The sequence below is a fragment of the Aegilops tauschii genome, chromosome 5, assembly GCF_002575655.3.
Source record: "Aegilops tauschii subsp. strangulata cultivar AL8/78 chromosome 5, Aet v6.0, whole genome shotgun sequence".
Classification (NCBI taxonomy): Eukaryota; Viridiplantae; Streptophyta; class Magnoliopsida; order Poales; family Poaceae; genus Aegilops; species Aegilops tauschii.
Genome location: NC_053039.3, coordinates 359,367,197 through 359,373,355, shown reverse-complemented (window position 1 = coordinate 359,373,355; position 6,159 = coordinate 359,367,197).

Sequence of the window (6,159 nt, the reverse complement as noted above, 5' to 3'; positions counted from 1 at the left end):
CCGGAGCGCTTCCTCGCCGGATCTCCCCCCCTCCGTCGCTCGTCCCCATCCTCCTCCTCGCCGGACGCCATCGAGCCATGCCGCCCCTTCCCTGCATCGAACGTGAGCACCGCCCCGTGCTCCCTCTCCCCCCAGTGCTGAACGCGTCGCGCTCGTCGTGGCCCTACTCGGCGTCCTTGTCTCCGCCCGCGCCTGCGAGCGCTCGCGCTTGTCGCGCTCACCGCGGCCTTGTCCCGCCCACGCTCGTACGCCGCGCCTACACGCGCTGCGCCCGCGGCCACCCGTGCACCCACGCGCGCTCGCTCGCGCGGGGCCGCACCCACAGCTGCTTGCTTCCAGCCAACCGCGCCCCAGCCGCTTCCGTCGTTGGCCGTCGCCGCCGCACTTCGCCCCGTCGCGTTCCTCTTGCGTCGCTACTCGCCTGCGGCTGCTGCTTGCTGCTCGCGCCGCCGAGTCCGCGCCACCCCGCCTAGCCGCGCTGCTGTGTTCGGCCTGCTGCTGTGGCCGATGCGCTGCCTGCGCCCCACCCCCGCCTACCTCTACCGTGGGCCCGCGCCCACCCAGGCCGCCACAGGCCACCGACCTCCCCCTGCTCCGTCGCCCTGCCGTGGCCGCCGGCGCCCAGTCGGGTGCACCCCTGCCGGTCGCGCCCGCAGCGCCCGAGACCCGTGCCCGTAGCGCCCGCCCCGTTAAGGCCCTTGGGGCCTATGACAAAGGGGCCCTGCCTTAGAACGTTTTTTTATATAAAGAAAAAGAAAAAATAATAACAAAAGAATTAATAAAATTAGCAATTAATTAATTAATCAGTGAACTAATTAAGTTAATTAATCCTGTTTAATTAATCTAATTAACTAGTTATTTTAATTAAACAGTAATTAGATTAGCTAAATACTAATTAACCAAAACAGAGTATGACATGCGGGACCCACCCGTCAGTTTGACCCAGTCAACGCCTGTTGACTGCTGACGTCATCACGACGCCAGCATACACTATTCTGGATAATGTTGATTTAAAATAATTAAATAAATCCTAAAAATGATTTAAATCTTTAGAAATTAATATAAAATAAACTGTAGCTCAGATGAAAATACTTTGTACATGAAAGTTGCTCAGAACGACGAGACGAATCCGGATACGTAGTCCGTTTGCCAGCCACGTCCCTAGCATAGCAAACACGCAACTTTCCCCCTCCGGTTCATCTGTCCGAAAATGCGAAACACCGGGAATACTTTCCCGGATGTTTCCCCCCTTCGCCGGTATCACCTATCCCCGCGTTAGATCACCCCTGGCACTGCGTATTACCTCGTTATGTTTTGTGATGCTTTGTTTGCTCCGTATTTATTGTTTCTTCCCCCTCTTCTCTTCGGTAGACTACGAGACTGACGCCGTTGCTGGTGCCCGATCGACTACATTGTTGACGACCCCTCCTTCTTGCCAGAGCAACCAGGCAAGCCCCCCCCCCTTGATCACCAGATATCGCCTATTCTTCTCCATACTGCTTGCATTAGAATAGTGTAGCATGTTACTGCTTTCCGTTAATCCTATTCTGCTGCATAGCCTGTCTTTGCCACTACTGTTATTACCTTTACCTACTATCCTACATGCTTAGTATAGGATGCTAGTTTTCCATCAGTGGCCCTACATTCTTGTCCGTCTGTTGTGCTATACTATCGGGCTGTAATCACTTGGGAGGTGATCACGGGTTTATACTATATACTTTATACATTATACATGTGGTGACTAAAGTCGGGTCGGCTCGTGGAGCACCCGCGAGTGATTCACGGATTGGGGGCTGAAAGGACCTTTGTCCCGACGGTCCTCTGGGTGGATCTTTGTGGCGGAGTGACAGTGCAGGTTGAGACCGCCTAGGTGAGAGGTGGGCCTGGCCCTGGTCAGTGTCCGTGGTTACATCAATTAACACGCTTAACGAGATCTTGGTATTTGAGCTGAGTCTGGCCATTTGGTCTATACGCACTAACCAACTACGCGGGAACAGTTATGGGCACTCGACGTCGTGGTATCAGCCGAAGCCTTCGTGACGTCAGCGACTGAGCGGCGCGCGCCGGGTTGGACCGCGTAACGCAACTTCCTTTGAAATGGAGGTTGCTAGGTCTGCTCTCCGGCCGCGTACGCAACGTGCAGGTGTGCAATGGGCGATGGGCCCAGACCCCTGCGCGCATAGGATTTAGACCGGCCGGCGTGCTGACCTCTCTGTTGTGCCTAGGTGGGGCTGCGACGTGTTGATCTTCCGCGGCCGGGCATGACCCAGAAAAGTGTGTCCGGCCAAATGGGATCGAGCGTGTTGGGTTATGTGGTGCACCCCTGCAGGGAAGTTTATCTATTCGAATAGCCGTGTCCCTCGGTAAAAGGACGACCCGAAGTTGTACCTTGACCTTATGACAACTAGAACCGGATACTTAATAAAACACACCCTTCCAAGTGCCAGATACAATCCGGTGATCGCTCTCTCACATGTCGACGAGGAGAGGATCGTCGGGTAGGATTATGCTATGCGATGATTCTTGGTGAACTTACCATCTACCCTCTTCTACATGCTGCAAGATGGAGGCTTCCAGAAGTGTAGTCTTCGACAGGACTAGCTATCCCCCTCTTATTCTGGCATTCTGCAGTTCAGTCCACCGATATGGCCCCTTTACACATATACCCATGCATATGTAGTGTAGATCCTTGCTTGCGAGTACTTTGGATGAGTACTCACGGTTTCTTTTCTCCCTCTTTCCCCCCTTTCCCTTCTACCTGGTTGTCGCAACTAGATGCCGGAGCCCAGGAGCCAGACGCCACCGTCGACGATGACTCCTACTACACTGGAGGTGCCTACTACTACGTGCAGCCCGCTGACGACGACCAGGAGTAGTTTAAGAGGATCCCAGGTAGGAGGCCTGCGCCTCTTTCGGTCTGTATCTCATTTTGTGCTAGCCTTCTTAAGGCAACTTGTTTAACTTATGTCTGTACTCAGATATTGTTGCTTCCGCTGACTCGTCTATGATCGAGCATTTGTATTCGAGCCTTCGAGGCCCCTGGCTTGTATTATGATGCTTGTATGACTTATTTTATTTTTAGAGTTGTGTTGTGATATTTTCCCGTGAGTCCCTGATCTTGATCGTACACGTTTGCGTGTATGATTAGTGTACGATTTAATCGGGGGCGTCACCAGCGACGACGACGACGCGCCGCCGCCGCCACCAGTCCACCATGGCGACGCCGGGGAGGGGTCCAGCAGGGGCGCCCGCGTCAAGGAGGAGAAGGCCGACGATGACGACGGTGGTGAGGATGGCGGCGACGACGGCGACTACTCGGCGTTCAGCCAGTTTCTTTTTTAGATTAGTTTATATATTTGCTATGTAATGAAAATCCGCGAACATGTCTAATATATGCCCAAGTTTGCCGAAATTTGTCGTGTTTAGCCGAATTTCGCCGAACTTTGCCGAAATTTGCTATATATTTTTAATTTTTTTTGAACGCGCCTGGGGGCGGCGGCTGGGGACCAACTCGCCCCTAGGCTGATTTTTTGCGCCGGCTCACCCCCAGGCGGCGATTTTAGGCGCCCCCTGAGGGGCCAACGGTTGGAGATGCTCTTACTACCTCCATAGTGGGTAGTAACATGTGTGTAGTGTCATGCAAAGCTTCATTTATTAGGTTATAGACTCATTTTATTTTGGTATGGGTGATGTTACTCATAGAATGAGTAACTAGCTAAGTTACTCAATTTACCTCTCTCCTCGTTAACTCATTGCCACATAGGCAAATTTGCTGAGTTGGACCCGATGTTACTCTTAAAGTTACTCCCACTGTGGTCAATCTTATATTTAACTCCTCCAAGGATCACTCAAAACTTAACTCCTTGAATTTGAGGAGTTAAAAAGTGTGTGCACTTAGCCTAAACCTTAGTTTCCTATAATTTTTTCCTTCGCCACATCTTCCATCCTTTTGTATACAAACTCCGTTTCAACCACATTTGTAGAATATATTAATTCAATACTTGATATTTCTCATCCACGTTTTTAAACAACATTTCAAAACAATGTTTTCAAATTTAAATATTTAAATTCAAACACAACATATGGTCCAAATGAAAAAGTAATCCAAATAAAACAGGATAGAACAACATTCAATTGTCGTGAAGTGCCCTCAAGTGCTCAATAAGATCTTTTTCGCAAAAAAAAAGTGCTGAATAAGATCATCTTGAAGTTGGTGACGACCTTCTTGGTTCTCGATGCTGCGATGGGCTGCGAGGTTCCAAATCATTCTTGGTTGATGTTCTGGCAATGCCACGTGCATGTCCAGGGCATACAATCAATGGATCGAAGCATCCTCGGACAAAGAATCGCTAAAAATATTTCCCACAAGCTCTTCATCTAGACAAATCCAACATGCAATGAGCAAATTGAGTGCATAAATGAACAAAAACACAAAAAAGGGGAAAGTTTAACCTTTGGGACAATTCGTCGAACTCTTTGTCGATGGAGAGAGGTGAGAGTGGCCGTGACCGACATTAGTACATTGTTGACACTGCCAAAGACGAAGATGATAATGAGGGAGGCATGGACACTGCCAAGAACTGATTCCAGCCCCGTCGTGATGTACATGCCGCCAAGGAAGCATGCGGCGGCTCGGCTCCAACGTGGAGGATTGATTGTGTGGGAACGGGATGGACGCCGGTAGCTCGCACACGGGTCGGCTAGGCCTTTTGCTCCTTTGGCGGATGTGTTCCCATGGAACCATGGTGCCATGGTGGTGTTCGGTGCGGCGGCGAAGGGCAGTGGCAGTGATTCTGGTGGCGGGGCTGACCGATGGGCGAGGAGAAGGTGGGGGAGTCGGCAAGGTCGCGGTGGGGGAGAGGAGGGCAGGGGTCGTCATGGACAGCATGGAGGGTTGGCTAGTCATCGATGTGGAGGTGGGCAGCGGAGGACGGTAAGAATAGAGCGTGCGCGTCATCAGAGGAGAGAGAATGTTTAGGGACATTTAAAATTCTTGGTCAAATTTGAGCAAGGATTGATGGTCGAGGAGCTTTTCCTAAAAAATAGGAGTTATAGGATTTGATGGGAGGGCTAGAAGGGTTCAACTTCTCAAACATTAATTTTTTTAGGAAGTTTGGGTTTGGGGAAAGGGCTAGAAATGCTCTAAAAGGGTGCATATTTTACACATTTCTGTATGTATGTGGTTGATGTGGCGTATGATGCATGTCTAGCATGTTGTATCAAGATGGAAGGGGTTTTCTTTTCTAGACTTTCTTGTGTTTTGCCTCCTCACTTCTACATATCCGAATAGCACTGACCGACCAAATATAGTCATTCCTCATGTGCGAGTGGCCGTCAGTGTCTCCTATCAGTGATGACTTTGTCCGTTAGTGCTCGATATCATAAGGGCTCCAACTGGAGTCTTATTACTAACCGACCATAGTTTACTATCTTATTAGTGATGTAAATTATGCCCGACAGCAAAAGGCTGCACTGTTGGCATTCTAATAGGACTACGGCTAGCAGTGCAACCCCAACTTCATAGTCATATAAATCACTGCATCACATACAAATATCCTCAATACTCCATTTCATATGCATATATAAAATCTTTTATATTATCTATAGTCGGGCTCCTCAAATGTCCTTTATATGTTCGTGCGGACATCCCGGTCACAAAATCTCGACCCAGCCACACCCCTCATACCGGCTCTATATATCCGGACCGATCGACCGACACTCCTCATATCCAGCTTATATCTGAGGCGGATATGGGAAGGCCCAGACGTGCGTCCACCACGTTGGACTGGCGTGCGGGACGCGCGCGGAAAACCGTCCAAACCCAGCGGTTACTATTTCCGTCCTGGTTTATTAGTCCTCATTGTATTCCGTGCCAAATTTTGCCATAAATTTAACTAACCAAATGTTCATGCATGTCACCAAAAATTATATTATTGAAAAATTATGTTCAAATACGAATCCAACGATATAATTTTTATTGACATGCATTAATATTTTCAATACACCGGCGTGACATTTCTCTCGCACTGTACAAAACACTCTTTAAAAAAAGATTTTTGTACAGTACACAGGTAATGTCATGACAGCAACGAGATGAATCATGTCTTCATGTTTGCCAAAATATGCAAAGTATACTGAGCTAAGCACAAACAGAAAGCA